The 11,280-nt window shown below is 39.7% G+C and overlaps 1 long non-coding RNA gene across 1 annotated transcript; it reads right to left on the reverse strand.

Annotated features, from left to right (window-relative positions):
- Positions 1–5,792: 5,792 nt before the first annotated feature.
- LOC137096418 (uncharacterized) lies at positions 5,793–6,443 on the reverse strand. The gene is made up of 2 exons (XR_010909457.1): positions 6,075–6,443; positions 5,793–6,031 (listed from the first exon to the last, which is right to left on the reverse strand). It is a non-coding gene; the product is annotated as an uncharacterized lncRNA (long non-coding RNA).
- Between the last annotated feature and the right edge of the window lie 4,837 nt (positions 6,444–11,280).

Genomic DNA, 11,280 nt, shown 5'->3' on the forward strand with positions numbered 1-11,280 from the left:
AACACTGGTTTAGGAGAATCATAGAGCTGGAAGAGACTTCATGGCCATCCAGTCCAATCCCCTGCCAAGAAGCAGGAATATTGCATTTAAAGCCCCCCTGACAGATGGCCATGCAGGTGTGGTCTAACCAAAGCAGAATAGAGGGGTAGCATTATTTCCCTAGATCTAGACACTAGGCTCCTATTGATGCAGGCCAAAATCCCATTGGCTTTTTTTGCCGCCACATCACATTGTTGGCTCATGTTTAACTTGTTGTCCACGAGGACTCCCAAGATCTTTTTCACACATACTGCTCTCTCCCCCATTCTGTATCTTTGCATTTAGTTTTTTCCGCCTAAGTGGAGTATCTTGCATTTGTCCCCGTTGAACTTCATTTTGTTAGTTTTGGCCCATCTCTAATCTGTCAAGATCCGTTTTGAATCCTGCTTCTGTCCTCTAGAGTATTGGCTATCCCTCCCAATTTGGTGTCATCTGCAAACTTGGGTTTCAAAGACTTACCATGAGTCAAATTAGAGATAAGTTTGAACTGCACACTTTCAAACAAAGATTGTGTGGAGTGATGAGGCTCCATTCAAATTAAATAGTTCGATTAATTGGCACAATTGCACCTATTGGGGATTTGATATGTTACTGTGGAACATTACGTTAATTTACCAGGAGTTACAGTAGTCTGGTTTATCATCAAGAGGATTAATTGGACCATTCGCTCTCTCTCTCTCTCTTCTCAATCTCTCTCTCTCTATATATATATACACTTCTTATTTCATTTTCACACTTTTATACCATAAGAGTGGGGGGGGGGGGGGGGGGAAGGCCAAGGAAAGTATAATAAGTTGATTGTGGAGTTGTGTTAGTAAGTTAGGTCTATCCATAAGTAATGTACATCCAAGAATGAGGAAGGAGGGTTATTAAACACATTTCTATTTTTTTAAGCAATTCCATTCACAATATTTTTTGTTTAGGAAAAAGATTTTCCCCCTTTTTTATTCCATTTGTCTTTCTTGTTGATCTTCTTATATTGGCCCACCTTTTTCTTATCTTCTCCTCTGGGCCAATACCATTAGTATTTCTTCTAGTTATTTTGTCACTTTACTTATACATTAAATTTTCTATTTTCCCTTACTTTTAATAATAACATTTCATTTATATTTCTTAGAGATAATTTTGTTTGTTAATGTGTTAGTAATTCCTGTTTAAATACTTGTTAACTTGGTCCATCGTCTAAACTTTTTTCATCTCTCTATCTATCTATTCTATCTATATATATAAAAAAAATGTTCTGTGCATAATGAGTAGCTTAAAAACAAAACAACCAATGAACGAAATCACACCAAATTTGGCAACAAAACGTCTCACAACACAAGGAGTGACCATCACTCAAAAATTTATGATTTTGTCATTTGGGAGTTGTAGTTGCTGGGATTTATAGTTCACCTATAATCAAAGAGCATTCTGAACTCCATCAAGGATGGAATTGAACCAAACATGGCACACAGAACTCCCATGACCAACTGAAAATACTGGAAGGGTTTGGTGGGCATTGACCTTGAGTTTGGGAGTTGTAGTTCACCTATATCCAGAGAACACTGGACTGAAACAATGATGGATCTGGACCAAACTTGGCACAAGCACTCAGTACGCCCAAATATCAACACAGATGGAGTTTGGGGGGAAATAGTCCTTGACATTTGGGAGTTGTAGTCAGTGGGATTCACAGTTCACATACAATCAAAGAGCATTCTGAACCACACGAACGACAGAATTGGGGCAAATTTCCCACACAGAACCCCCATGACCAACAGAAAATACTTAAGGCCATCCAGTCCAACTCCCTTCTTCATCAAAAGGGCAAGAAAATGTAATTAAAGTCCTCCTGGCAAAGAGCCATCCAGCCATAGATAAAGATAGATATAATTCATACACAAATTCATATCAAAGATTTGAAAAGGACCCTTAAAGAAGGACAATGATATCTTGCACGTTCCAGGGTGGGCAAACCAGACACTCTCCACATCAACACTGACAAAGAAACAGCAAGAAATACTGTTTACCCACAATCATCAAGACATTACATAGATTAGAAACCAACACTTTCTCATTATTTTATTTTCCAGATCAACAGACACAGCAATGCTTGGCAGGGTACAGCAAGTATACATACATACATACATACATACATACATACATACATACATACATAAACACATTCATATATCTACCCATGTGTGTGTGTATTTCTGTAACCATTCTTTTTTTATGCTACTGTGACTGATATTTAATTTGTGCCATCAGATTCTGACGTAACTCTAATTCAACTAATGGATCTCTTTGAAACTTCCCTTCTTTGCACTTCAACTATGTTTTCACACTTATTGTCACTTCATTATTAATTCCAATGGATTTAACCTGGAAAAAAAAACACATCAATTTAGCGATCAGTTTTTAAAGTGTGTATACATTTTTGGGACACCCTGTAGATCTATGTAAATGTCTCAAACAGGCACAATGGCATTCAAAACATATTTCCTGGGACCCCAGCCTTGAGTTAAAGGGATCCCATTTGGGGTCAGGACCCACAGTTTTAAGAAGACGTGCTCTATACCCCCCTCCCCCAAATAAACACAAAAACACAAAATGAACTTTCAAATCTCATTCCCTTGTGACCTTAAACGTGTGATCCAGGAGTGCAGTTCAAAAAATAACACTATTTATTTTGTAAGTTAAGTTAGAAGAAGTAGACTATTTTCTCCTTGAAGCTATTTTTAACATTTCCAAGAGTGGTGAAGATTTCTTTGCGTTTTGAAAGACTTTGGTGCCAACTGTTGTTTTTTTTCTATAGTCGAGTGTTTACATTTTCTTCTGTGAAACGATGGTCTTAAATTTGGAAGTGTGTTTTGTGGGGGAACCAGGTGGCGAGTTTCATTTGACTCTGGTTTGTACTGCACCGCTTCCCTGTTTTTAAGCGTATTTTATATCTTCCAATCTTTGTCCTTGAGAAGCTTTCTTTATTTTGTGTGTTGGAATCAGACGATTTAGCACTTCACTTGGAAGGTTTTTTTTAAATATATATATTATATAGATATATATATATTAAAAGTTGTATTGTTCTTCTGATCTGTAATACTGTCTTAAGAAGAATTTTGCTATTTATAAGGGAAGTAGTTTTGGTTTGTCTGTCTGTCTCTCTGTGAGCGTACATGTGTGTCTGTGTTTTCTAGAAATGCGTTCCTTTTTCTTCTCAAAGAAAAACTGGACTACTTTCCTTTATGACGACCAAAAAGAAAAGAAATCTACAACCAGAAAAAAAGTTTCCTGCTCTTCTGCTGTGAATCTCTTAAAACAAGAAGTGTGTTTTAGGGAAAGGAATAAAAAAAAAAAGAACACATCTGTTATCCAAAGATTTTTAGTCTTTTTCAGGGTTTTTGGTGTGTGTGTGTGTTGCTTTGCATAAGGCAATATTTTGTAGTGAAAATAGAGAAATCTGGTTTCTACCAGAAGCATTTTTCATATCTCTCATGAATGGTGCACTGTTTTGCATATAAATAAAAGTATCAAAATCCATGTACCTGTTTTTTAAATTATTTTTTTCTGCATTAAAAAAGGGAGGCAGGGGAGAAGAAAGGGAGGGGGAAATGAACCGGGGAAAGGACATCATGCACCCTGATGTTCCTAGGAGACATGAGAATATTTTCCATGCAAAGTCCCCATTTAAAGGAATAATAACACACACACACATGTATATCAGATCTCACAACCTCTAAGGATGCTTGCCATAGATGCAGGTGAAACGTCAGGAGAGAATGCTTCTGGAACATGGCCATACAGTCCGAGAAACTTACAACAACCCAAGTGATTCCGATCAGGAAAGCCTTCGACAATACAATTACATATATAATCAACATTACTGTGTGTTCATTTTGGAATTCAAAGGCAGTATTTGTGGATAGATGTAAAACCATATTATAATTTTCAAATATTCCTGTATGTTTGTTTTGGCCATCCACAAATTAAGTCGTCTTTTATTTGCTGAAGACAATAAATATCACTATGTAACAAAATTTGAAAAAAAAAGTTCCTTGTTTGAAAGTGTTATTTCCTGCTTAATTGCGTGGTACTTTGAAAGTAGTTGTTATATTCCAGAAACCTAGTTTTTGTGGCTGCGAGATAGTCATTGAAAAACTATAGTAAAATGTGCTGCAAGATGAAAAACCTTTTCCATTTTTTAAATGATAGAACCAATTAGGAAATAACATTTATAACCCAGGAACAAAATTGTGTTACATAGTGTATCCTGTCAAGGAGTGGAGATGGGGCAGGGATTGGCTGATGACCACATTGAAGAAAATGGGACATTTGGCTGGTGTTGCCTTCAGCTTCATTGGATATGTTGGATGCAAACTGCAAAAGTCGAGAGCTGGTACTGTATGAAAATAATAAAGGCTAAGGCCCTGGAGTGTGGTGGGGGCTCTTCCTTTGGAGGCTTTTAAATAGAGGCCAGATGGCCATCTGTCAGGGGTGCTTTGAAGGCAATTTTCCTGCTTCTGGCAGAATAAGGTTGGACTGGATGGCCCATGAGGTCTCTTCCAATTCTGTGATTCTATGATTAATAAAAAATAACACAGAAAAATGATGGGTGACAAATTATTAGTGTCAAAGGAGGCAAGAGATTGTGGAGAGTGAGACCAGAGAATATTTATAAAGTACTGATTGATAGATAGAATGGACATCCAGATAAAATGTACGTTTATTTAACCAGAAAAAAAGGATGAAAGCTTGATGAGCCTGAAAGATGAGATTGATGAGATCAAGAGAGAACTTGAGGGGCTCAAAAATTAATAAAATATAGAAGTACCTGAATTAAAGATTAAGATCAGTTAGCCTGGGAATGAGAGACAGATTTGTACAATCATAAAAAGAGGAAATGACAAAATGTAGCTTGAGCATCTGCTAAAAATGAGAAACAGAAGCTTATGCTCCAGCTGCATGCCTGGGATCATAGAATCATAGAATCACAGGGTTGGAGCCCCCAGTGGCGCAGTGGGTTAAACCCCTGTGCCAGCAGGACTGAAGACCGACAGGTTGCAGGTTCGAATCTGGGGAGAGGCAGATGAGCTCCCTCTATCAGCTCCAGCTCCTCATGCAAAGACATGAGAGAAGCCTCCCAAAGGATGATAAAAACATCAAAAATCATCCGGGCGCCCCCTGGGCAATGTCCTTGCAGACGGCCAATTCTCTCACACCAGAAGCGACTTCTGACATGACAAAAAAAAAAAAAAAAAACAGGGCTGGAAGAGACTAAAAGGGCCTCTTCATCAAGAGATGAAGGAAAAAATATTGATGGAAAATAAGACAAGTTGGGGAAAACTAACTTGGATGACAAATAGTTCTTTTTCATATTAAATTCGAGATCAAGATCAGATACGTGAGGTTAGATGGCAGTCACACGTGGCCATGCTCTAACAACTGAAAGAAAGAAAAATAGGGATGGAGAGTGAAATGTTATTGCGAAGAAGCAGGGGAGGGGAGTCTAGGGATGATTATTGTTGCTACCAATTTGAAAGGAACCAAATTTACCATCAAGTTAGAAGGGAGGCTGTTCAATCGCACCTCTTCCTTTATTAAGATAGTAATAACTTAGTAGTAATTAAACTGTATGTATTGTAGCGTGACTGGAGATAAGAATATAGATCTATTTGGTCACTTTCCACTGCGTTTCTGTCACCACGTGAGGTAAGTTATAATATTGTGAGAAATGGCACACTGGACGCAGAATTGATGGAGATGAGGCAGTCTTCAAACAAAAGTTAACAAGTTTATTGAGCACAAAGCGTGTGGTTGCAAGTTGTAACTTTTCTTATAGAACTCAGAATAATGCTTGGTTAGTTGAATGTTACACTCTTTCAGGTTATACAGTATCTTCCTGAGGTGAAGCACTTATTACAAAACAAAGTTCCAATACAGGGATGTCTCCCTTATCTGATCCTCCCCTGATCAGATACTTAATAAGCTTATTCTTTAGCCTTTCTTTAGACTAACGGAATACTGGTTGTGTTTCCCTTATCATCCTCTCTAGCCTAAGAAACTTCCAGTAACTTAATCTGGCTTTCCAAAGCCTCGAAACTTTGCTTCACAATTCACTCTCTTTCAGCTACAGCCTCCTAATCTTTCCTCTATCAATTCCTCACCCTCAAATCTTAACTCCTGACTGCTCACTCCTCTAAACCTAAAACCTAACTCATGACTGTTCACTCCTCTAAACCTAAACCCTAACTGAACATTAACTGTCGTTTTTCAAACTCTCCCCTCTAAGCTCCTCCCACTTCTCTCTCTAGCCTACATCGTCTTCATGGCAATGCACTCCTCTCAGTTAGGCCGCTCCAGCATTAGTGCAGCCAATCTAAACACAAATACAGTTAAAATCATACAATTTATAATCAACTTCTGTACAGTTATCTTTAGAAAAGAGTGATTAGAGACTTAAAAAACCAATGACATTATTTAAAAAAGAGTATGTGGAGGAGAAAAAGAAGATAATAGGAACCAGAGCTGTAGAAACCTAAGGTGGAAGGATTATTAGTGTCAAAGAAGGCAAGAGATTGTGGAGAGTGAGACCAGAGAATATTTATAAAGTACTGATTGATAGATAGAATGGACATCCAGATAAAATGTACGTTTATTTAACCAGAAAAAAAGGATGAAAGCTTGATGAGCCTGAAAGATGAGATTGATGAGATCAAGAGAGAACTTGGTGTGGAACAGTAAATTTAAGCAACATTGTGGTGGGTTGGGATTAAAGTGATTTATGTGAAGAAGAAAGCGAAACACTGTTCAGGAAGAGAAATAGAAAGATGAAGGTGAGAAGGAAGCAGATTGAGAAGAAGAGACTTGAAGACCAAAATGCTGCAGGGGACACTAAATAGCAAGAATTCTGTCTCTGGAAAAGACAGCAAAAGACTGAGGGCAATGAATAGGTGGAGATAAATTCGAAGTAGGAAAGAGATGAGACGACTATAAAGATGAGAGATGAGAAGGCTTACAAAAAGAGCATTTAGAGAAAGAGTGGACAGAAGTTATATCAATATATCTTGATATATCTTCCTGCTATATCTCTTTAGTTCCTCCTCCATGGCTAAAATTTATACAAAAAACATGGGACAGGATTTAAAAACTACTAGAAACAGCAACACTAAATGGTTCTTCACAGATGCAATATTGGCTACAAATAAATATTTCTTTGCAGCATCTATTGCTGCAGCATATGTCCTTAGGTAGGCACACAGCTGTGTTCGGTCTGACTTGCTACACTTTAAATGCCACACACACACTAGTCCCCTTTTCACAAGCTTCATCACTGACAGCTCCTCTTTGAACCAAAGAGCTGGTTTAGCTTGGCTGTTCGAGAGGGAACATTCTGGAGCAATCGTGTCTATTGCCCTAATCATCTCCCTATTCCAGAGAATAGGATCACCTACCGAGGTGGCAGGAAATTCCCCAAGAGATGTCAGGCTCTATCAAAATTGTTGACTACTAAAAAGCAGTGTGTGGTCATTTTGGCAGGACTGTTGACACTAAACAGTGCTTTCTGACTGCTCCCCACAAGTCACCCATTAATCTCAATATTTCCTGCCTACTTTATGCCCTAAAGATAGGGCATAAACTTATTGTGACAAATTTAACCCCCTTCCCCAATTATAGGTGCACCCTACAGCATAGTGTGTCATTCTTTTTTTTTCTCTCAATCTGAGTCTTGTTTTATTTATTTTGCTACTTTTTTTGGTTTTACTTATTATTATTATTATTATTATTATTATTATTATTATTTAAGATATTTTATTATGTTATACACACAGATCGATAAGCCAAATTCCAAATCCTGAGTAATGCAACAAATATTAAAGACATTATGCTAATTTACACTCGTGTATATTACATTATCTCCACCTTCCCTCCCTCCCTCCCTCCCTCCCTCCCTCCCTCCCTCCCTCCCTCTGTGTCATTCCACCAAAGTGTTTCATTCCACCAAATTCATCACAACCATGAAAACATGGCAACAGATGAGTGAAACCAGAGAGCTGGGGGAGATCACTACCTGTTTGCATCCAAATAAATGGTCTCAGCCACTGAAATCAGCACGACTAGAGATGCTAATCAAGTCTTTGACAAATGTGCTTCTGTGAAATAAATTCTGGCTCCCACCAAATAAGCATTAACTGGAATCAGCATCAAAATATGGGAGATAATACAGTGGACTGGTTCCTGGACTGCTCCCCCATTTAAATTCACGTATGCTCAAGTCCTATTATATACAATGGCATAGTAAAACAGTTTCCCTTGTGTAAAAGGACAAAATTAAAATGTTTTTTCCCCTTTTTTGTCTGTTTGTCTTTCTTTTTGGAATATTTTCAATGATTGAATCTGTGGGTACAGAATGTGAATGATTGAATCTGTGAGTACAGAATTTGTGGATACAGAGAGACAATCATGTCCACCCAGTAGCTTTAAAGGTACCAGTCAAAACCACTTGTATTTTTCAAAAGTTTGTGTTGTCGTTTTTGATTAGAATTAAATTATATTACCAATGAAGATGCAAAAATAGTTTCAACCCAATACAGTGGGAAATTCTGCTCATGTGCTATTGCTACTGTGCGCATTCAGAAGAAGATCTACAAGCCACTCTAAACACCTTCGCAGAAGCATATGAGAAGCTCGGTCTGTCACTGAACATTGAGAAAACCAAGGTGCTGTTCCAGCAGTCACCAGCCAATCCCTCTCCAATGCAGCTTAATGGTGTAACATTAGAAAATGTGGACCATTTCCGCTACCTTGGCAGCCACCTCTCCACCAAAGTCAACATTGACGCCGAAATACAACACCACCTGAGCTCTGCAAGTGCAGCATTTTCCAGAATGAAGCAGAGAGTGTTTGAGGACCGGGACATCCGTAGGGAGACCAAGGTGCTTGTCTATAAAGCTATTGTCCTCCCAACCCTGCTATATGCCTGTGAGACGTGGACTGTCTACAGACGTCACATGCAGCTCCTGGAACGTTTCCATCAGCGCTGCCTCTGGAAAATCCTGCAAATCTCCTGGGAAGACAAGCGGACAAACGTCAGTGTGCTGGAAGAAGCAAAGACCACCAGCATTGAAGTGATGGTCCTCCAACATCAACTCCGCTGGGCCGGCCACGTTGTCCAGATGCCTGACCACCGTCTCCCAAAGCAGTTGCTCTACTCCGAACTTAAGAACGGAAAACGGAACGTTGGTGGACAAGAAAAGAGATTTAAAGATGGGCTCAAAGCCAACCTTAAAAACTCTGGCATAGACACTGAGAACTGGGAAGCCCTGTCCCTTGAGCGCTCCAGCTGGAGGACAGCTGTGACCAGCAGTGCTGCAGAATTTGAGGAGGCACGAGTGGAGGGTGAAAGAGAGAAACGTGCCAGGAGGAAGGCGCGTCAAGCCAACCCCGACCGGGACCGCCTTCCACCTGGAAACCAATGCCCTCACTGCGGAAAAAGATGCAGAGCAAGAATAGGGCTCCACAGCCACATACGGACCCACAAGGAAATCTATAATGGAAGACCATTTTACTCGTCCAACGAGGGATCGCGTAAGTAAGTAAGTAAGTAAGTAAGTAAGCTATTGAAAGGAATAGGAGAGTACAAGACTACGGAAGCATTAGATCATATCCCTTCATTTAAATATAATACATTCAGGCAAACGGCTGATTATATTATTAGAATTTAGCAAGATTCTGCTTTTGCTATAAGGAAAGAGGCACTTTATTCTGTGTGCAACGAAGTATTTTGAAGTCCAATATAGGAAGCACATTGCATTTTCCACTTTCCTTCTTGCACAGTTAGTCAATCTTTAACAACAACAGGAAAGACAGAAATTCAAAAAGGTGACATGGAAGCACCACATTGGGGAACATGCCTGTCTGCCATATCATTGTAATGAGACAAGGATGGGAGGGATTTTAAAAGTGAGCTAAACACACTTGCTGCAAAGAAAGGTTTCACGTGCTGTCAAGGACACGGGATTCCATGTTGCTGTTGCCTTCACAATTTAATTAGCCTAATGGATAAACTACCCATAAAAGTAATCAAGGGCACAAAGGGTGATGACATCCCTGGGTAATAATACTAGTTGCCTATAAAAAAAACCCAATAATCAACATACATTTTTTATTTGAATAAGTCTTCATTATTTGTGTTGCTAATTTTATTGACTTTTGTTGTGCTTTATTTGCAGAAGTCTGGACTTACAGTGTGAGCAAGAAATGGTGGTGTTCTGGAACAGCTGTTCCAGGAGCTACAGATTTATTTGCTGTGTTTATATGTTTGTGTGCAAACCCATGCTTGGGATTTTGCAGCAGGGGGTTTCCTGTTATAATTTGCATTTATAGGGTAAGCCACCTGTCAGTTATAGTTAGGTTCCCTGATCCCGCCCCTTTTTGAGTTTTGGAGGGAAAAAAGCCATTTTGAGTTAGTTCTCACAGAGAAGCCTTTCACACAGGACATAGAACGAAGTGGCTCCTGTAGAAAAGCTTCGTCTTTTACAGCTTGGCCGGGGTTATACAGCCCTACGGCTTGGCCAGGAGACATACAGCCACAGCTTGGCTGAGGGACTCCAGCCAGCCATCACAGCAACCTGAACTCCTTCTTTTTCCCTGGAGGTCTACAAAGCTCTGTTGAGGCAAGTCACTCGCGGAAGCCAGACGCAGTTGGTACCGGGTGCAGGGGCTCCACGTCAACAGAGGCAAGTACAGACTGCCCAGATTAGAAGCTAGGATTTCCCCATCGGTTAGCTACAGTTAAGAAGACAGTGCCTGTTCCTAGTGGACAAGATTGAAAGAGCCTATAGACTGTAAAGAAAACCGTTAAAGTACCTGTTTGTTCCTGTTTGTTCCTTAATAAAAGAACTTTGTTGGACTTACTTTAAGCATTCTAAAGACTCTGTTTGGGGGAATCTAAGGGCCTTTATTCTGAGGCAGCCCCGGCGTCCCGTTGGGCACAGAGAATTTATGTCCTGTGTACGGTCTAATGTACAGGCCCAGCGTGCGACAGCACAGTAAAAGACGAAGCTGGTGGCTTCTGCCACCCGGGAATAGAGAAAAAGGCTTTACAGCTACAGAACAGTGTTTTAAGAAGATTGTACAAGCCATTTCAAGTCTTCATTACCTGGATCCATCCATCTGTGTGTGTGTGTCTGAGGAGTTTCGGCCATCTTGAAGAGGAGCCCATCTGTCTGCGTCTCTTCATTTTCGGCCATTTTGGAAGAC

The sequence above is a fragment of the Anolis sagrei genome, chromosome 2 (assembly GCF_037176765.1).
Source record: "Anolis sagrei isolate rAnoSag1 chromosome 2, rAnoSag1.mat, whole genome shotgun sequence".
Lineage (NCBI taxonomy): Eukaryota > Metazoa > Chordata > Lepidosauria > Squamata > Dactyloidae > Anolis > Anolis sagrei.